At 37.0% G+C, this 22487-nt stretch overlaps 1 long non-coding RNA gene across 1 annotated transcript in view; it reads right to left on the bottom strand.

The window, feature by feature from the left end:
- Nucleotides 1–21556, bottom strand: part of LOC145721625 (uncharacterized) — a 37784-nt gene extending 16228 nt beyond the window's left edge. The window contains exon 1 of the long non-coding RNA XR_014145443.1: nucleotides 21512–21556. This is a non-coding gene — a long non-coding RNA (uncharacterized LOC145721625). The remainder of the gene's footprint in view (nucleotides 1–21511) is intronic.
- Nucleotides 21557–22487: the final 931 nt, after the last annotated feature.

Below are 22487 nucleotides of genomic sequence, written 5' to 3'. Positions count from 1 at the left end.
GAAGAATAAACATTGTTAAAATGTCTATGCTATCCAGAGCAATCTATACCTTCAGTGCCATCCCGATCAAAATTCCAATGACATTTATCAAAGTGCTGGAACAATCCTAAAATTTGTATGGAGTCAGAAAAGACCCCGAATCACCAAGGAAATGTTGAAAAAGAAAAACAAAGCTGGGGGCATCACGTTGCCCAATTTCAAGCTATATTACAAAGCTTTCTTAATGCTAAGTTGGTACAAAAGGTGGGAGAGATCCTTTAAATTTTTTGCTGCTTCTGGCTTATACTCTCCCCCACTTTGCCCCAAGTTTGCAGATCCATTTTATTTTATCCATTTACTTTATTACTATGGCATTGTAAGTTTGTTCCCTGGTTGATACTTCTGGACTCATGTCTAATTTAAGGTCATTTGTGCTATTAATTCAGGGGATTCCCATCTCCATATGAATGGGACACTGAACTTCGACCTTAGAATTGACTGTATAATGCAAGTCACCTGACTATACTTTAGCATGCTCTTTTCCCTCAATACATGAAGGGTTCTTATTTTGTTAAATTATGAGTATTCTCATTTTATTCAGTCTGATAATCTCTGTCTTTGAATTAGTGTGGTTAGGTCATTTACATTTAATGTAATGATATGTTTGGACTTGAGTCTGTCATTTAATTATTTGGATTTTTTTGTTTTGGTATGCCACCACTGCTTTTTGCTCCTTTGTTCCCTTTTCTTGCCTTGTTTTGCCTAAATTTTAATCTTTTTTTTTTTTAAAGAATTTATTTATTTATTTGAGAGAGAGAATGAGAGAGAGCACACGAGAGGGGTTAGGGTCAGAGGGAGAAGCAGACTCCCTGCTGAGCAGGGAGCCTGATGCGGGACTCGATCCAGGGACTCCAGGATCATGACCTGAGCCGAAGGCAGTCGCTTAATGAACTGAGCCACCCAGGCGCCCTTGGCTAAATTTTAATACTTTATGTTATCTATTGGCTTTTTGGTTATATCTCTTTGTATTATTTTTTAATGGTTGCTCTAGGGCTTAAAATACACACATCTAATCTTTCACAGTCTACTTTAAAGTTAATATTGGACACACCAAGCAAAATATAGAAGCCTTATAAGCATATAAATCTCTTTATTCACCTTCCTTTATATTATAATTATCAAATGTATTACATATATGTACATTAAAAACCCCACCAGATAATGTGATAATTTTTGCTTTCAACATATACAATTTTTTTTAAATGAAAGGAGAGAAAAATAGACAATATATATATCTAGTTATTCACCACTTATGTTCCTCTTCCTTTACTGATAAAATTCCAGATTTCTCTCTGATAGAATTTCCCTTCCGTGTGAAGAATATCCCTTAACATTTCTTTTAGGCCTACAATAAATTGTACTCTCATTTTAGAGGTGTGACATCCTCATGGCTTCATTATCATGTATGGGTATGTGTTAAGTGTGCTTTTCTTTTGTTTTCTGATGAGAAACACAGTTAATTCATTCGATGGCTATGTTTTTTTTCAGTGCCTGTTATGTGCCAGGCACTGTTATTCATCAGACAATTGATGAAAGAAGAGTAGACAAAAGAAAATATTTGCCCTCTTGAGGCTAACATCATATGTGGGGGGGAAATAGACAATAAACAATAAAGCAGAGGATGGCAGATGTCCTGAGTTCTACAGGGAGAATTAAAGCCAAGATCATAGGTGGACTTTTAAATTGGGTGGTCAAGGATGCCTTCTCTGAGAAGGGAATGTGGGAGTAAAGACTTGAATCAGATGAAGGAGCCAGCCCTGATGAATTCTGGGGGAAGAATCTTCCAGGTGAGGGAACAGCAAGTGCAGATGTCCTGAGTCAGTAGATAACTGGTATGTTTGACGAGGAGCAAGGAGGCCAATGTGGCTAGGTGGCAAGGCAGAAGGGTGGTAAGGGATGTGGGAATTCAGCCATATAGGTGAGGTTGGGATCACAGAGAGGCTATAGTGAAAAAGAGCAGGAAAGAAGAGCCATCTGTGTTATACCATAGCATGAAACTTGTATAGAAAAAGCTGTATTTTTCAATTTTTATGCTTCTGGGGCTCTAACGGGAAAAAAACCCTCAAATACTTAAGACTTGTCTCTAATAGAAATATGCAAATGTAGGACTAGCATTGGAGTCTTCCAATTTTATCAGCAAGCTGGAGATAGACCATGGAGTTGAATATCTTGACTTTTAAATATTGACAACTAAGAAATTAAATTCTTCGAGGATCCCTAAGCCAAACACAACACCTGTGCACTGGAATCATTTTACAGGTTGCCAGATTTTGAGCATGTACCTAGAAGCTTTATCAACAACAAGCTGCTTGTTCCATCCCTCTTTAAGGAAAACAATAGTCTGTTCACAGATTGCTTTAAATCTGATTTGTACTCCTATGCCCCGTTTCATTTAATTTAATGTTGTAGTCAATGATTGTGTACCATAGTGAATTGCTTGGTGAAAAATATTTTATTTGCAGGTATTTCTGCTTGTAGTGTAGATTAGATGTGACCTGTTGGGGTGAATCATGGGGTTCTGGTTTGTAAGTAGCTCAAGGACGAGTACCGTGATGCCACTGGGCATCTACCTTCCACCCTTCTTTCTTCTTTACATGGCAGACTTTGGACATTCATCTGACTTTATTGCCTGAGAGGTTTATTGTACTTATCACAGCTTTCTCCACAGCCTGGTGAGATAATTATGATTGTTATCTTCTCCTTATCTTCCCTCTCTCTCCCTTTTATGAGATGAAAACCTCTGGTATAAATATGTGACAGCTAGGGCATGAGCTTTTTCTTCTTCTCAGCCTCATGGATGAACAGCTGGGAGTTAATGAGCTTTTAATAGTGAGTGTAGGGGGTTAGTTTGTTGCAATTTCAGTCTCCGCTGAATACTCTGAGGTCTCGTTTTTCTATTTCCTCTTAACATTAGCTTTATTGATACCTGCAAACACCTGTTTAAAATTCACTCAGCATGGAGGGAACATATTTCTCTTTGGATCACCTTGGCCTCAACTGACTCTCCTTTAATTATGAGGCTCTTGTGGAACTTCATGTGATGTTTTTGTCTTCATTTTTAAGGACCTCAAAAATGTTAGAGATTAAATTTTTATCTAGCACAGAATTTTTTAAAAAAGCCTTTTGCATGAGTATTTCTATGTTTTCCTTGACCCTTTTAATTTTCCTACTCTGAACTTTAAAGCAAAACAATACAAAATCCTTCATCCAGTATTACATTTTACAGCTATGTTCTTAGCATTTAGTTCTCATTTATCTTTTCACCTAAAAATTAAATTTTCTTTAGACCTATCTAATGTAAATCCTGGGTCATAAAATGATTATCGAAATCACAATTAGCATTAATATATAACTTTTATGTAGTTTATGCAACATTCTATAAAGATTACAGATCACTTTCATGCATCTGCATTTTCTCATTTACTATTCACAGTTACCTTCTGAGAGGAGCTGGACATGTATTACCATTTTACATAGTAGAAAACCAAGGTACAGTACGTTATTAGTCAAGGTTAAATGGTGATAAAAGCTAATACATGTACATGGTAAAATTTGAAACAGTACAAAGGATATACAAAAGTTTCTCTACTTAGAGGTAACCAGAGGTAACCATTTTCTTGGGTTTCTTCCAGTACCTTTCCATGTGTATTCAAACTTGTGTGCACTTTTTTTTTTCTTTTTAAACACAGGAGGAGAATGCTCTCCATACTGTCTTCAAACTTGATTTTATTTCATTGTGGAAATTGAACATGTATGAACATGTAGCAGTCCCCGCATATCTCCCTCCTATGTTGTGTGGACTTAGCATAGTTTGTTGAACCAGTCCCCTATTGATGGACATTTAGTTTTATACTTTTTGGTACTGAAGAGCCGGATACATGATTCTTTGTATATATTACAAATATTTCTGTACCTAGACAAATACACAAATTCCTAGAATTAGAATTGCTGAGTTATTGGGTCTGTGCATTTAAAATTTTGATGTGTAGTTCAAAGAGTGCCCTGATATATCATTACAGTATTTACACAGCATAACAATTTACATGAAAGATTGTGCCAGATCTCACAACTGCTCTGATACCTTAAACTATAAAACTTTTTAAATTGCTAGGTGGGTTTAATTTGTGCTTCCTTAGTTATTAGTGAGGTTGAACATCTTTTCATATGATTATAAGCATTTTCTACTTTATTTCCAGTTCTTGTCTATTTGTGATTTTTTGGATATTCAATAATCTTTTCTTATTGATTGTAAGCACTTTCTATATATTGAAGAACATAGCTCGATCTGTCCTGTTGTAAATATTTTTCTAATTTATGTTTTGACCTGTTTTTCATAAAAAAAATTTTTATTGCAAGAGCAAACAAGATCATTATAAGAATGAATGTGGGAAAATCTGAAAAGCAAACCAAAGGAAATGAAAGTCTCCATAATCTTGTTATTTAGGGACAGCCACTTCTGTTATATTTGGTATATGTTTTTTCCATCTTTTTTCTGTGTGTGAGTGAGAGAAAAAGAGGGAGAGAGAGAATTGTTCTTCAAAGTTTATCTTGTAAATTCTGGAGCTACCTGGGGTACCAGAAAACTAGGTGGGGAGCTCTGAAATAGATCCATTCAATTTTTGTTTCACCATCCCCTTTCCATTTTCTTTTAGAAGAGAAATCCTCAGTGCTTGCAAGAATCCTTTTTTTGTTTATCTAAGATCACTTCTGGGAGGTGGTAGATGGACCTCTCCTGTTTGGACTTTGGGCACAGCACTGAAGCTCCTAAACTGGACAGAACTTTTTTGTTTATGTCTTTCTGAATCTGTCACTGTTTGCCTCTGTTTTGGTTTGTTATTAGGGATCTAATTACTGGATTTTAGGACCAATTACTGTGTTACTCAGTCTGCATTAAAAAAAAAAAAATCAAGTTTTTTAAAAACATAATTTACATATACAAAATAATCCCTTTTGTAATCTTCATGCCCTGTTAGTGGGAATTCATGTTGGTGCTGCCATTATGGAGGGTGGCGATTCTTCAAAAATCAAAAATAGAGATACTATACAGCCCAGTAATGTTACTTTCAGGTATCTACTCAAAGAAAACCAGAATGTGGGCGCCTGAGTGGCTCAGTTGGTTAAGCAACGGCCTTCGGCTCAGGTCATGATCCTGGAGTACCAGGATCGAGTCCTGCATCGGGCTCCCTGTTGATCAGGGAGTCTGCTGTCTCCCTCTGACCCTCCCCCATCTCATGCTCTCTCTCTCAAATAAATAAATAAATAAATAATCTTAAAAAAAAAAAAAAGAAAACCAGAATGCTAATTCAAAAAGATACATGCATTTCTATCTTTATTGCAGCATTGTTAATAATAGCCAAGATATGGAAGCAACCTAAGTGTCCATCGACAGATAAATGGATAAAGGAGATGTGATATATATACACAATGGAATATTACTCAGCTATAAAGGAGCATGAAATCTTGTCATTAATGACAACAGGGATGGACCTAGAGGGTATTATGCTAAGTGAAATAAGTCACACAGATAAAGACAAATGCCATGTGATTTCACTTGTATGTGGACTCTAAGAAACAAAACATACAAACAAAAAAACCAGAAACAGACTCATAAATACAGTGAAGAAACTGGTGACTGCCAGTGAGAAGGGGATATGGGGATGGAGAAATAGGTATAGGGGATTAAGAGGTTAGAATTTCCAGTTGTAAAAGAAAAACTCATGGGGATGAAGTGTACAGCATAGTTCCCTATGATAGGGAATAATATTGTCAATAGTCAATAATATTGTAATTAACTTTGGTCACAGATTGTAACTATGGTTACTATGATGATCATTTTGTAATGTGTATAATGATCAAATCACTATGTTATACACCTGAAACCAATATAATATTGTATGTCAACTATAGTTCAATAAGAACAATGACCACTTTTAAGTATATAAATTTTATTAGTTTTGATAAATATATACAGTAAGGGTAATGATAACAATCAAGATAAAGAAAATTTCCATCACTCCTAAGAGTTGTCTTGGGTATATTTGCATTCCACCCCTCCCTCAGTACGCAGCTTCTGGCAACCATGGATCTGATTTCTTTCCTTATAATTTCTCTGTTTTCTGGACTGACATATAAACACAATGATAGAGTATGTTGGCTTCTTTCAGTTAGCATAATGCATGGGAGAATCCTCCATATTGTTGCGTGTGTCAGTAATTTGTTCATTTTTACTGTGGAGTAAGTAGTATTCAGTTGTGTGGATATACCATAATTTGCTTCTCTGTTCACCAAGTGATAGACGCTGGGATGTTTCCAGTTTTTCACCATTAAGAAAAAAGCTGCTATAACCATTCACATACAAGTCTTTATGGGGAAATAAGTTTTCATTTCCCTTGGGAATTGGATTACTGGCTTGTATGGAAGTTGTATGGTTAATTTTGTAATAAACTGCATATTTGCTTTCCTAAGTGGGTATACCATTTTGCATTCCCATGTATGAGAATTCCAGTTTGTCTGCATTCTCAGCATTTGGTTTTGTCACTTTTATGATTGTAATTATTTTAATAGGTAACTAGTGGCATCTTATTAAAGTTTTAAATTGCATTCCTCTAGTACATGTTGATGTTTTTGAATGTTTTTGGAGACAGAGCTATCTATCCATTAATTTGTTTTCTTATTGAGTTGTAAGAGTTCTTTATATTCTGGATATAAGTCCTCTATCAGGTAAGTTTTACAAATTATTTTTCCTAGACTGTCTTAAAATTTTTTTTTTAAACAGTGTCTTTTGAGCAGAAGTTCTTAATTCTGATGAAGTCCAGTTTACCTAATTTTGTTTCTTGTTTGTCGTTTTAGTGTCTTAAACATTATCTAATTATCGATTGCTAAATCCAAGGTGTCAAGATTCGTCTTAACTCGTTTATTTTATTGAGATATAATTGACATACAATATGATAGTAGTTTCAAGTGTACAACAGAATGGTTCAGTATTTGTATACACTGCAACAATCACCATAAGTTTAGTTTTCCCCAACACCATGTAAAGCTACATAATGTGCAATAATACAACATTGCTGATCATAGTCACCATGCTGTACATTACATCCTGATGACCCATCCATTTTATGACTGGAAGTTAGTACCTCTTGACTCCCCTCTTCCCTTTTTATCGACCACCAACCCCCTTCCCCTCTGGCCAACCATCACTCTCTTCTCTTCATCCATCATCCATGAGTTTTGTTTTGTGTCTTTGTTTAGCTTTTTAGATTCCACATATAAATGAAATCATATGGTATTTGCCTTTTTCTGTCTGACTTATTTCACGAATTTGTTGTTACAAATGGCAAGGTTTTGTGCTTTTTTTCTGGCTGAGTAATAATCTATTGTATATAAATACTACAGTTTCTTTATTCATTTATTCATCTTTTGATGGACATTTTGGTTGCTTCCTTATCTTGGCTATTGTAAATAATGCTGCAGTGAACATAGGTGCATATATCTGTTCAAATAGGCATTTTTTATTTCTTTGGATAAATACTCAGAAGTGGAATTGCTAGATCATATGGCAGTTCTATTTTTAAATTTTTGAGGAAACTCCATACTGTTTTGCATAATGACTGTACCAGTTTGCATTTCCACCAACAGTACACAAGGGTTCCCTTGCCTTCACATTTTACCAACACTTGTTATTTCTTGTCTTCTTGAAAAGAAGAGGTATAAGGTGGTATCTCATACCATTCCAAGAGGTATAAAGTGGTATCTCATTATGGTCTGGATTTGCTTTTCCCTCATGATTAATGATGTTGAGTGTCTTTTCATGTGCCTGTTGACCAGCTGTATGTCTTCTTTGGAAAAATGTCTATTTAGATCCTCTGCCTGTTTTTTTTTTTTTTAAGATTTTGTTTATTTACTTGCTTTGAGTAATATGGACATTTAACAATATTAATTTTTCCAATCCATGAGTACAGTATATTTTTCTATTTATTTGTGTTAATTTCAGTTTCTTTCATCAAGGTGAAATAGCTTTTAGAGTACAGGTCTTTTGTCTCCTCAGTTAAATATATTTCCAGGTATTTTATTATTTTTGTTGTAACTGTAGATGGGATTGTTTCTTAATATCCCTGTCTGTTACTTCATTATTAGTGTATAGAGACATCACAGATTTCCATATGTGAATTTTGTATCCTGCAACTTGACTGAATTCATGCACTAGTTCTAATAGTGGTTGTTTTTTTTTTTTTTTTTTTTGGTGGAGTCCTTATGGTTTTCTACATGCAGTATCATGCCATCTGCAAATAGTGACCGTTTTACTTCTTCCTTACCAATTTGGATGCCTTCTTCCCCCCCTTATTTATGTGGCTAGCACTTCCAATGCTATGTTGACTGTAAGTGGTTAGAGTGGGCAACCTGGTTTTGTTTCTGATCTTAGAGGAAAAGCTTTCAGCTCTTCAGCCTTGAATGTGATGTTAGCTATGGGTTTGTCATATATGTCCTTTATTATGTTGAGGTATGTTCCCTGTAAACCAACTTTGATTTTGTTATCAGGGTAACACTGGCCTTATAAAATGAGCTTGGAATTACTCTTCCCTCTTCAATTTTTGGGAATAACTTGAGATGGATAGGTATTAAGTCTTCTTCAAGTATTTTGTAGACTTTCCCTGTGAAGTCATCTGACTCTGGACTTTTCTTTGTTGGGAGTTTTTTTTTTTAATTACTAATTTAATTTCATTGTTAGTAATCAATCTGTTAAGGTTTTTCTATTTCTTTCTGATTCAGTCTTGTACGATTGTGTGTTTCAAGGAATCTATTTCTTCTAGGCCATCTAATTTGTTGTAATTGTTCCCGGGTATACTAATTATTCATAATATTTTCTTATGACCCTTTGTAATGTTGCACTGATTATAATGTCTCCTTTTTCATTTCTGATTTTATTTGGGTTCCCTTTCTCTTTTTCTTGATGAGGTGAGCTAAAGGTTTGTCAATTTTGTTTACCTTTTCAGAGTACCAGCTCTTAGTGTTATTGACCCTTTCTTGGCTTTTTTAGTCTCTATTTTTTTATGTCTGCTCTGATCTTTTTATTTATTTATTTTTTTTATTTTTATTTTTTAAAGATTTTATTTATTTATTTGAGAGAGAACGAGAGAGAGCACATGAAAGGGGGGAGGGTCAGAGGGAGAAGCAGACTCCCTGCCGAGCAGGGAGCCCGATGCGGGACTCGATCCAGGGACTCCAGGATCATGACCTGAGCCGAAGGCAGTCGCTTAACCAACTGAGCCACCCAGGCGCCCTGCTCTGATCTTTTTATATCCTTTTTTCTAACTTGGAGCATTTTTGTCTTTCTTTTTCTCTTTTTTAAAATGTAAAGTTAGATTGTTTATCTGAGGTTTTTGTTTCTTGAGGTAGACCTGTATTGCTATGAACTTTTCTCTTAGAACTTCTTTTGCTCTTTCTCAAAGGTTTTGGAACTTTGTGTTTGAATTCTTACTTGTCTCAAGGTATTTTTTATTTCCTCTTTGAAGTCTTCACTGACTCACTGGTTGTTTAATAGCATGTTGTTCAGTCTCCATGTTTCTGTGGTTTTTTTGCACTTTTCTTCCTGTGATTGATTTCTAGTTTAATCTCCTTGTAGGCAGAAAAAATGCTTTGAAATATTTCAGTCTTCTTGAATTTATTGAGACTTGTTTTATGGCTGAACATGTGGTCTATCCTGGAGAATGATCCATGTGCACTTAAAAATAATGTGTATTCTGCCCTTTTTGGATGGAATATCCTGTATGTATTTATTAAGTTCAGCTGGTCTGATGTGTTGTTTAAGGCCAGTGTTTCCATATTGATTTTCTGTCTGAATGATCTATTCATTGATGTAAATGGTATATTAAAGTCTCATACTATTATTGTATTATTGTCTGTTTCTCCCTTTATTTTTGTTAAAATATGTTTTATATATTTAGGTGCTCCTATATTAGGTGTATAAGTGTTGGCAAATGTTATATCCTCTTGTTAAATTGAGCCCCTATAATGCCTTTCTTTGTATTTTGTTACATTCTGTTTTATAGTCTGTTTTGTCTGATACAAGTATTTTCCCCCAGCTTTCTTTTCATTTCTATTTGCATGATACATCTTTTTCCATCCCTTCAATTTCAGTCTGTGAGCATCTTTAGGGTAGAAGTGAGTCTCTTGTAAGCAGCATATGGAAGAAGCTTTTCCCCCCCCTTAATCCATTCAACCACCCTGTGTCTTTTGATTGAAGCATTTAGTCCATTTACATTTAAAGTAATAATTGATAGGTATGTACTTACTGCCATTTTGTTAATTGTTAATTCATTTCTTCCCTTGTGATTTGAATATTTAGTGTTTTGTTTAGATTCTGTGCTCCTTTGTCTTGTGCTATAAGTTTTTTCTTTGTGATTCCTCTTAAGCTTACATAAAACATCTTATGTATATAGCAGTCTCTTTTAAATTGATAATACCTTAAATTTGAACACAGTCCATAGCTTTATATTTTTATATTTTGATGACATATTTTGCTACTTTTTATTTTATGTATTTGGTAGTAATTAGTTATTTTAAATGAATTTTACTACCTTTTTCCTGGGCATATGCCTTGCTCTTTGGTTTATAGTATACTCCTCTGTCTCCTCATTTTGCCTGTCTCTGTATGTTCCTCTCTCTATATTAAGCTAAACAGGTACCTCCCTCAGCCTTGCATAAATCAACTTCTGTAGGAGCTGTTCCTTATGGCCCAGAAGCACAATCTCTCATCTCCATCAGAGCCAGGCACTCCATGGTGTTTTCCTGTGAGCTGTGTTGTGATTGGGCCTTGACTTCTGTGAGGGGAGGGTAGGATGCTGGGTACTAGGTTGCAGACAGATTGCTCTTTGGCCACTGAGTGGGGGAGTTGGGTTGGAGTGACTTGCCTGTCCTGATTGTGGCTCAGTCTCTGCGGGGAGTAGGCAGCACTGGGGCACTCCTCTAGCTTGGTTATGGCTTCTCTGTCTGCTGCTTGGGGAGGTCATTACTTGGGGCACTGCCCTGCTGGTTGCTGCTTGTTTTCTGGTGGGGTTGGTGGGGGCTCCAGGCACTTGCTTGGCCTTGTTGAGGATGGACTACTGCACAGGGAGGATGGGGTTCAAGGTACTCAGCATTCCTGCTTTGGAGTTGATCCCTCTGTGGGATGGGCTATCCTGGGCCCAGTTGTTCGTTAGCTGCAGTGCAGGGATAGCAGGGCCCAGGGCCCTCTTGTGGCTCAGTTTCAGAGCTGAATGCATGGGAATAAGAGCACTCCCTGGTCCACTTGTGTCCCCGTTCATTGCTTGGTGAGAGTGGGACTGGGGCACTTGTCTGGCCTGGTTTGGCTTGCTTGCTGCTGAGTGGAGTGGGGTGCAGCGCAGCTCCGGGTGTGTGCCCTTCTCAGTTCTGTACTAGGTAGACAGAGTCAGGGAGTTTGCCTGACACACTGTGGCTCAGTATTTGAAAGGGTAGGGCAGTTCTGGGGTGCTTGCCCAACCCTTTTGCAGCTCTGATGCTGCACATGGTGAGCAGGGGGTGGGTCAGGAGAGCACACCCCATGGTACTAGCAGTTTAGAGGGAGAGCACCAAAAATGGCACCCATCAGCTCTGTCACCAGCAAGTTAGGATGATTTTGCAAAAATCATGTCTACCCACACTTCCCTCCTAGATGAAGTCTCTGAAGGTTCTTGCCTAATAGCTGCTTTAAAATTAGTATGTTGTTGTCCATTGCCTATGGTCTAGGTACTTTCAATCTATTACTTTTGTCCGGATATCAGGGTGAGTGGGTTTGTGCATGAGCCCTTTAAGACTGAGATCTCCATTACTTGTAGTTCTGTGATCCTCCTGGTCCTATTCCCCATTGATTTTCAAAGCCAAACATTTTGGGGGCTTATCTTTCTGGTGCTGGCCTACAGTTGCCTGTTGTAAATAAGCTGTAAATATGTTGTGTCCATGACAGGAAGTGAATTCAGGGTCTTCCTAGCCAACATCTGGAGCCCTCCTTTTATTTTTCCTCTTAAGTCCATCAATTTGCTTTATGTATTTTTAAGCTCTATTGTGTTTAGAGTAATGATTTCTGTATCTTTCTGTTAAACTGGCCTTTTTATTCTCATGAAATGTTCATATTTATCCATGGTAATGAACTTTGTTTTGAAATATATTCTGTCTACTCCTAATATAGCTATTTCAGTCTTCATGTGTATTTTGCATAGTATATCTTTCTTCCATTCATTTCCTTTCCACCTTTCTGTTTCAAAAAAATATAGCCTGTAGCTAGCATATATTTGGGTGAAGTTTTTATTTTGTCCATTCTGACAATCTCTGCCTTTTGACTGAATTCTATAGTCCATTACTATTTACTATAATTATTTATATGCTTGGATTTGAGGCTACCAGTTTATTTATTTATTTGCTTGCTGCTTCTCTTTTTCGAACTTCATCCTCCCATTCCTGTCATTTTGGATAATTTTTGGTGAATTCTATTTTAATTTTCTTGTTGTATTTTGCCTTCATTTTTGAACATAAATTTCTGGGTTGGCAGTTTTTCTTTCTTTCAATACTTTAAAAATTCTCCTTCATTATTTTCTAGGCCATTTTCTCTTGATTTATTGTGTGTGTCTCGTAATTTGTTATTTAATGTAAGACAGTGTATATAGAGCAGGAAACTGAGATAAATGTTATTTATGATCAGAAATAGGCCCATCTCTTTTTCATGAGGCTATGAGTTGAGTCAGTCTAGTGTATAGTTAAGCTGGGTTTGTTTTGATGTTGTTCTTGCTCTCATTACCCTCAGTGGCCCCCAGTTTCCCCATCCCTTCGACAGTGGATTCTTGTTACCTTGTGCATAGTGTTGGACCTGTATGGAGGTAGTCTTCCTCCCTGCTTTTGTCCTATCCCCAGTGGTAGACTGATAGTGCTCTTTACTCAGTCTTGTGATGGGAGCAGGGATGTTGATGGCTCTTCTCCTCCAGCATCAATCTTAGGCATGCCCTGTATGCCTGAATTTCAAGGGCAGGGCTTTTTCTGGGTTCTTTCTTGTGCTCCTACCTCCATAGTGGCTGAACTTTCCCTTGTATCTATAGAGGGAAGGTTGGGAGTGAGCAAGTGGCAGCAGACCTCTGGTTTTTATCATTCTAAGATCCCAGGATTGAGTGGGTTTTCCTGTTTTTCCTCCAGTGGCCAGTGGCTTTTGTCTTGTGGCAGTGTGGTGAAGGTCACTCAGGTTTTCTACCTCCTTGACTGTAACACCATCCTTAATCTGGGGCTGCATATAACTTTTACATAGTATGTGAGAAGTTTCTAGGACAGTAAGTCCTATGTTTTTCTCCTGTGACAGCTGGTCACCAATCTCACACCTGCACTGCCTAGAGCCTCTCTCTGTTTTATCCTCTTTTCAGTATTGCTCTTGAGCACCCAGTGGAAGACCTTGTACAAGATTGAGAGCAATTTCTCTCTGGGCTTGGTGCTCCCAGCTCACATTTGTCCTTTAAGAAATGGTTAAAATTTCCATGGTTTTCCAAAAACAGGCCACCTTTTTCTCCCTTTTTCTGACAAAAGTCAAACAGTTCACATTTTCAAAAGACTTGCCATCCCTTGGAAATCAGTTCACCTGAGTTCTTTGAGACTCTGATGGGCTCAAAAAAAGTTTTGTTTCTCTAATTATGTGGCTTTTTGTTAGTTTGTTACTGTGGAAATAATTTTCTTTTGCAGTTTTCTATATCCTATGCACAAGTGGAACCTCTTCTTGTATTTAACTATTTTTATATGCTTTTGCCACATAATTTTCTTCTCACACAATCATATATAGTTTTTTTCCCTTATGCCTCTGAGTTTTATGTTTTGATTAGAAAGGACTTCTTACTACAAAATGAAAAAAAGTGGTTTCTGTTAGTGCATTTACATGTTACTCTATGTTCAATTTTTGTATTTATATTTAAGTATACCTGGAGTATATGTTGGTTTTTAGCATTATAAATTCATATTTATTTGTTTTCAAGTAGTTATTCAGTTGACCAAATAAAATTTGCTGATTAATCTTTGCCCTGCTGCTTGTCAGGTATGTATTATTAATGGGCAGTAGGCAGGATTGCTTAAGCTTTACTTGTATACCATTTAATCACATTGTCTTGGTTTAGTTTCTGATATTGATGCTTGAGAGTGCAGAACATAGAAAGAGTTAGCTTCTCCACAAGCAATACCTCTGTGTTCATGGTCCTATCTTTCTTCCCCTCCAGTTCAAGAGCCATTTCAAATGAGATAATGTACAGTAAATAGTACATGTGTTGTCCTCAGAAGTGTTAATTACCATCTACCTGATCCTTGAGACAGAATGAAAGAATTCTGTAGAACTAACAATATACTATAGATTTTTGGCATAGTATATCAATTCCAGTGTTGTGTTACTGACTGAGCTTAGTAGGTATTTCTAGGGGCAAACTCCTCCTTCTAGAGGCTTCCTTTAGATATAGTTTTGGAACGTAGGTGAGGTTTGGTGGGGTGAGGTCCGGAGCCAACGGCCAAGAAAGAATTCTTGAGACAACTTTGGTGCAAAATGGTGGTTTCATTAAAGCACAGGGACAGGACCCGAGGGCAGAAAGAGCTGCTGCCCGGGGTTTGTGAGGGGTGACTGATTATATACTTGGGAGTGGGGGGTAAGGAAAAAGAGGTTTTCAAAAGAATTTCTGTATGCTAAAGAGGGCCTACAAGATGTTGGAGGCCTTGCCATTGTCAAGTTAAGGTGGTTTTTCCCTCTAGTAAAGCTTTAACAGTATGATAGTTGGGAATTTCCTTCTGGAAGTTAGGTTATTGATAAGAATGTTGTTTTTTTTTTTTTCTGGTAAATCACTAAGACATTTTGTAAACTGAGGGAGACTCATATCTTGCAGGACTGTGATCTCTATAAGTTAACCATTTGTTTTTCCTTCCCTTAGCTTTAGGTCAGACAGGAGTGCCCAAGGAATGTCACCATGTCCCCCCTGGGAGTTGGGGGGGCTGTTGCAGGGTGTCAGCTTGTGCTTTGTCCTCAGCTTGCCTTCTGCTCCCTCATCACTTTCCAAGTATTGCTACCTGTCCTAGTGCTGGAACTTGACAGGGGAATCCTCATTTTTATCACTGGAATTTCCAGTGTCTAACCCTAGACCTAATGTGACCATTCTGGTTCATCTCCTAGATGAAAAAGTAAAGTCCATCACTGTTTGGATTCTCCCTGCAGGTGCTTTGTTTCTATACAAAAACTTTTTTTTTTTTTTCCAAACATGTTGCCCATACTGTTCTGTCCTTAGGCTGTCATTTCCTCCTCGATCTAGTTCCTTTGTTTGCTGTGTGTTCTTTCATCACTGTTCTTAGTTTCCTTGTTTTCATTCTTCTTAACCCTTCTTAAGCTGCCCTACTCTTGCTGTTCTCTCAACCCAAAATTTCATTAAAAATTTCACAATATCTTCCCACCATTTTAATTTACCTATTGCAATATAACAAAGAACATATCTGGTCTTTGTCCCTGTTTTCCTGACACAGAATTTTAAAAACCTTGAAATTTCCTGCTGGAGTGGAGGGGGGTGGGAGGGATGAGGTGGCTGGGTGATGGACGCTGGGGAGGTTATGTGCTATGGTGACTGCTGTGAATTGTGTAAGACTAATGAATCACAGACCTGTACCCTGAAACAAATAATACATTATATGTTAATAAAAAAAATAAAAAACTTTAAAAAAACCTTAAAATTTCCTAAGCGATAGGACTGTCTTTGTTATGCTAATGAAGTCACTCAAGGTGGGCCCCTATATGGCTTTAGAATGCAGGATGGCCACAGAAAGACCAAGATGTGAATGGAGGGTGGGAACTTGCAGCCTTCTGATCTCTGGGTAGAGGAGGAGAGCTGGAGACTGAGTGCAATCACATGGCCAGTGATTTATTCAATCATGACTATGTAATGATATTTCTGTAAAAAGTTTGGACACCGGTTTCGTTCAGCTTAAGGTTGGTGAACAGCACATCAATGTGCTGGGAGGACGGCATGCATGTAATCTGAGGGGGGAGGGCACTGGAGCTCAGCGTCCAGGACCCTTCCGGACCTTACCCTGTGTGTACCCTTATTAATGAAAATGTAAGTGTCGTGCTTCCTTGAGTTCTGTGCATTGTTCCAGTGAATTATCAAAGCTGATGGGGTTGTGGGAACGCCTGAATTTGTAGCCAAGTTGGTCAGAAGGGCAGGTGACTTGGCATCCAAATTGGGAGCCGTCTTGTGGAGAATTGAACCCTTAATCTGTGACGCTGCACTAACTCCAGCTAGTGTGAGGATTACATTGTAGTATTGTGGTACACCCTATTGGGGTAGAAACAGAACACCTGCTCTTATAGGGCATCCCTCCCTGTAACCAGGGGTAATATGTGCTCTTTTAGGAATGACTGAGCTGAAGTTAACTTTGACTTTTTGTTAAAGTAGATGCTCTCTTATCGAGGTGCTAATTATATGGTTAACTGAAAAAGTCATTTAGAGAAGGAATTATTTTTTTTTAAAAGATAAAACATACCTTAAATCTTGTATTTGAACTTAATGTCTATAAGTGTGCACTCATTTACCAATCATTTGTTGTAATATTGAGGTTATTTCTTTGAGCATGGATCTGCTCTTCTGAATTCCATATGGTCTTATTTCTGTAAACCTGGCCTATTCTGTCACTCTTGAATTTCAGATTCTTTGGAAAAGGAGAGTGTAGAGATGAGACACTTGTGAAGCTTCTAAGTTGACATCTTCCCCGTTAGTAAAATTTTACTGGGATTTCATGTCTTAATGAGATGAAAATTGGGGAGGGGGCCTTCAGTGACCCCCAAACTTCAAACTCTCCTTTTGTTGGAGAGCAGGCATACATGTGCTTACATCATAGCACATCCTATATGTTTAGGTAAGAAAAACAATGTATGGAGAATAATCTAGATTGATTACCTTAATTGTGAGTGTACCTTTTCGAAAGTCTTTCTGTATTTCTAGAAGTTTGCGTACCCTAGTTTGAAAACTGCTGTTGCAGAACATTGGTAAGAGAGCTGCTGCTTTATTTACACCCATTTTTACAGTGCTCTTATTTTCTTTAATTATAAAATCAATTCTTGTTTATTCCAAAAATTGTCTTCCTCAGCATCATTTCTCAGAGATGATCACTGTTATTAGCAGTGGTATATTGTACTAGATTTTCTGGCATTTCAAAACATGTTATCACCAACTTGTCCTGGGTGGTTACAAACTTTACTACCCTTATAGCATTTAAATTGCATAACTCACACAAGTAACCCTCTTTTTTACCCCTCTTTGGGCATCATTCTTAAAGCCCTCATGTGTTTAGGAGGGAGGCATCTTTGATAGTGTTTTTCTCAAGTTTTATTAAAAGCAAACAAAACAAAAAGTAAAAATGAACAGATGAAAAGACAAGATATTTGGCATTTGAATAGGATTGTATTTGAATTTCATTTTTTTTTTTTTTTTTTTAATGCGTCTGAGTTCCTGACTTGCCTAGAGGATGAACATACAGCCTCATGTGGGGAAATCTTCCTTGGCTTTCCATGATATTAAGGTTCTCCTGGCTCAAGTTCATAGGGCATTGATGCAGCTTTAATGGAACGAGTGTCTTCTAGTATTAGTGTGGGTTATATATGAAAAAGAGGACTAAAAGGATTAACTCCTTAATTCAAGAAGAATTTATTGACTACTTACAGTGGGGATCCAATCATGAATGAGTTGTGTTCTCTGCCTTCCTGAAGCTTATAGTCTAAGAGAAGGTGCTCAGGAAAAAAAATATCATAAGCCCAACACTCAGTGAGATTTTCGCTTCTGTTTTGGAGGGTTTTTGGTTTTGTTTTTTAAGATTTTATTTATTTGAGAGAGACAGAGCACAAATAGGGGGAGTGGCAGAGGGGGAGGGAGAAGCAAACTCCCCACTGAGCAGGGAGCCTGATGTGGGGCTTGATTTCAGGACCCTGAGATCATGACCTGAGCCAAAGGCAGATGCTTAAGCGACTGAGCCACCCAGGATCCCCTGTCTTGGAGGTTTTAAGAAAAGTTTTTAGCCAATATTCTTGTAAGGAATTACTGTATATATGGTGTGATGACTTAAATACATCTGAAAAGTACAGCACATAAAGATAGATTTTTTTTTTTATCTGAAAATAACCTGTGTCATAGAAAAAAGACTTACTTAAAATAGCAAACTAACAGATATTTAGATATAGTTATCAACTGCAAGGAGTCACTTCTGTGTGTGTATATCTCTGTGTGTGTGTGTGTGCGTGTAGATATATGTATGCATGCATGTAAGGACTCAACTAGGAATGTAACATACTATGGCTTTGGAAATCATCTGGCTGGTTAGGATTTCAAAATATATGATTAAATTTACCAAATTAATATTGGTATATTATTGACTATCAACTGCCTCCCCTCTCTGTATCCTTAGTTCTACTCTCCAGCTGCAACTATTTTTTTATCTTAGATTTTCTATTAACACCGTATTTCTATTTTTTTTTTTTAAAGATTTTATTTATTTGACAGAGAGAGACACAGGGAGAGAGGGAACACAAGCAGGGGGAGTGGGAGAGGGAGAGGCAGGCTTCCCGCTGAGCAGGGAGCCCAAAGAGGGCCTCAATCCCAGGACCCTGGGATCATGACCTGAGCCGAAGGCAGGCGCTTAACCGACTGAGCCACCCAGGAGCCCCTAACACTGTATTTCTAAACAATATGCATATGCTGTGATTAATTGATTCATCAATTTTAGATCTTATTAACCCTTATTATGATAGGTAAAGATTTTATTGCTTGGACAGTTTTACTGTTTCTAGCTGTTTTGTTTATAATGTTTTTAGCTTATGTGTCGTATCAGATTCTCTTCTATTCCAGAGATCTTCTCCATTCTGACTAGCTGAAAAACTGACCCTGTGGCTTTGTTTCACTAAACTTTTGGGTTGAATTTCTTGTTTTCCCATGTCTTTCTCTTTCTAACTTTATTCCTTTATTTTGCTACAGCATACCCTCTAGCAAATTCTTAAATAATTGGATTCATGAAAATAAAAATTTTGAAGCAATGTCTGAAATACGTTTTGTTTCACACTTTATTGACAATTTTGTTGGATATAGAAATTTTCCTTTAGAATTTTGAAAGCATGACTCCATTGGTTTTTAGCATATACAGTGTTGGATTTGAGAAGTGTAATAAAATTGTTTCATTTCCTTTTCTGCATGTTAATATTTCCTATTCTGGCTTCTCAAAGTTCTTACCATTTTCTTTGGTATGTTTTTGTTGTTATCCTTAAAACTTTACATTTCATGATAGTGTGTGTTATGGTGTTGGTCTGCTCTAACTGGATTCAAGTTATTCATTCCTCTGATCTTGGACTTTTTTTTTTTTTTTTTGGTGATCTCACTGTGCTTTTTGCTATTGTTGTTTTCTATCTCTAGAATAGGATTTTGGGCCATCTGGGTTGTTTCTCTAACTATTTCCTGTTTGGTTTCATTCTTTCCATCTCTTTTTATTTTTTGAATTTCATGAGAGATTTTCTGTGGCAAAATAATTGATTTTGCTATTAAAAAATTCTCAAGAGTGTTTTCTTATTGCTAATGTTTTTATCATATGATTTTCAGTATCCTATTACCTGGATTTGAGATGGAGTTTTGTTTTGGGTTTTTTTTTTTTTGAATATTTGATGGATGACTTTGAAACAGTCTTATTCCCTTACTTTACTTATTGTCAAAGATTTAATGAGTGTGTGTGTGTACATATGTATACTCCATAACTATGGGATTTCATATATATATTATAATTATATATAAAACTAATAAGGGGATATGTAAAATGCCATGTATATAGGCATATATATATTTATACACATACATATACACACATACACATAGTAAAAGTTCATCATCTCCTTGTCTTCTTTTTCTTTTTTAAGTCATAAAATTATTGTTAGTACTGTTAGGTCCTTGTCTGTTCCATGCATTAATTCTCTGCCCTCTCATTTTATTTTTTCACTTGATTTATTTTAGTCTTCTTCATATTAGAAAATTTCTCCAAATGTTGTACACTTAACTCTTGAACAGCGCAAGAGTTAGGGGCACCCACCCTTGTGCAGTGTGTAACTTTTGACTCCCACAAAACCTTGACTACTAATAGCCTACTGTTGACTAGAAGCCTTACCGATAACATGAACAGTCTAATTAACACATATTTTATATGGTACATGTATTATATAGCATATCCTTACAATAAAGTAAGCCAGAGAAAAGAAGATCTTATTAAGAAAATCATAAGAGAAAATACATTTACAGTACTGTACTGTATTTATTTAAAAAAAAAAAAACAGGTACGAGGGGACCCGTGCTGTTCAAATCCATTGTTCAAAGGCCATTTGTGTCCTCTTAGGGAAGTGTGGACTCTCTGAATATGGATAGGGTTTAGTGACTAGTGGACTTTAATTTTATGTATACTGATGCTTTCAACTCCATACCTTGAAGGACCTATTGAGGCCCTTAGAAATGAATCAGTCTCGTCCCCTCAGTACCCACTTCTGCCTGTCACTCACTGCTAATCCATCTGCTTTCTATCTCCCAAAAGACTATTGAATGTCTCTCAGCTGCCGGTACCTCCCCTTTTCTTTCTTTGCTTTTGTAAGTTTGGATCTGTTGTCTTCCTTTACTGTAGTTTTAGTGGGGTCTTAGGAAAGAGAGATCAACAAAGGTCTTCTTCCACTATCTTTAACTGGAATTAAAAAATTTACAACATCTATTGAAAATGGGTTCTGCTAAGTGATGTTAAGGTTGATAGTGCCATGTCAGGGTAATTTTCTGTTTTAATTCTGGGCTTAGGTATTTAATGACGTGTATAATATGTCAACAAAAGTAATGTTTATAAGAGTTTAACACCTAAAATATTGTTTAGAGTATGATGAAAAACATGATGCACTTTCTTGCTGGAGTCTATTTCAGTTAGAAGTAAAATAGAACAAAATTTCCTAAAGGAAAATGTTAAAAATACACATATACTTTTTATATTTTAAACATACAAATAGTAGCTTATCACCAATTTCTACATTATATGTGCATAGATTTATTTTTGTCTACTGAGATGGTTCTGCACACAAATTTAGTAGAACAACAAATAAGAAATCTATCCACCTGTGTATGAAATGTTATTGAAATCATAAATGCAGATATTGAAAGAGACTTGCAGGGACTAAACAAGTACTTTTATTTTTATCTTTAATTCTCATTTGCCTTTACTCTAACTTTATTTTATATGTATAGCTTTTTATTTTTTTTTAAATTTTAAAATTTTATTTATTTATTTTTAAAGATTTATTTATTTTGACAGAGAGAGAGAGGAAGAGAGCAGGAACACAAGCAGGGGGAGTGTGAGAGGGAGAAGCAGGCTTCCCGCTGAGCAGGAAGCCTGACGTGGGGCTCCATCCCAGGACCCTGGGACCATGAACTGAGCCGAAGGCAGACGCTTAAGGACTGAGCCACCCAGGCGCCCCTATATGTATAGCTTTTTAAACATGTTCTTTGAACACAGCAATTTCACCTGTTCTTTCTTTCTTTCCTTCTTCCTTCCTTCCTTCCTTTTCTTTCTTTCTTTCTTTCTCTCTCTCTCTCTTTCTTCTTTTTCCTTCTTTCCTTTCCTTTCTTTTTTCTTCTTCCTTCCTTCCTTCACCTTACACTTAGCTTTCTCCCCTGCCTTTTTCTCCCCCTTGTACTAAGAAAGAGTGGGAGACTGGGGCTCAGAGTAGAGACACAAGTGAAGTATAATGTGGGCTCTCTGCTTCATCAGTTACTTCTAAATAGAGAGGCTTTTTGCAATCTCTTCTGTGTCTCTGCAATTACGTTACCCTTTCAGAAGAAAGGTGCTTGCTCTGACCTACTGAGAGTGGGGAGGCACTTCATTTGATTTCCTGTCCTATCCCCTTGTGGTCCTGCTGAGTCTGAAACCTTTAAAAGTACTAGGCAGTAGTAAGACCAGAAGACAGAGAAATAGGAACTGGAGCGTCCAGTATAGTCCTATGCAGTAGGGATGGGAGTCATGACTCACATCATTGGAAATGCCTGAAATTGGCATCAGCTGGTTTCTGATGGGAGAACTCAGGGTTTGAGGAGGTACTGGATGAACACTTGTGGGGAAATAAAGGGATTCATGTGCCAGGATGGAAAAAATTAAAACAAGGATTGCTGACTATCTCAGATCTCAAATTCAATGAATATCAGTTGGGTAAGCGGCCTTTGCAATGTGCTGATTTTTTGCTTCTAGAAGGCACTTATTTTTTCCTTATTCTGAGAAGTATAATTATTTTTAAAGATTTTTATTTATTTGAGAGAGAGAGAATGAGAGAGAGAGAGCATGAAAGCGGGGGAGGGTCAGAGGGAGAAGCAGACTGCCCGCCAAGCAGGGAGCCTGATGTGGGGCTCAATCTC

Source organism: Leptonychotes weddellii, chromosome 1 (assembly GCF_054177405.1).
Source record: "Leptonychotes weddellii isolate Sample4059 chromosome 1, ASM5417740v2, whole genome shotgun sequence".
In the NCBI taxonomy this organism is placed as follows: Eukaryota; Metazoa; Chordata; class Mammalia; order Carnivora; family Phocidae; genus Leptonychotes; species Leptonychotes weddellii.
The sequence above is the reverse complement of the archived record's forward strand: the minus strand, read 5'-3'. Positions and strand labels throughout refer to the sequence as shown.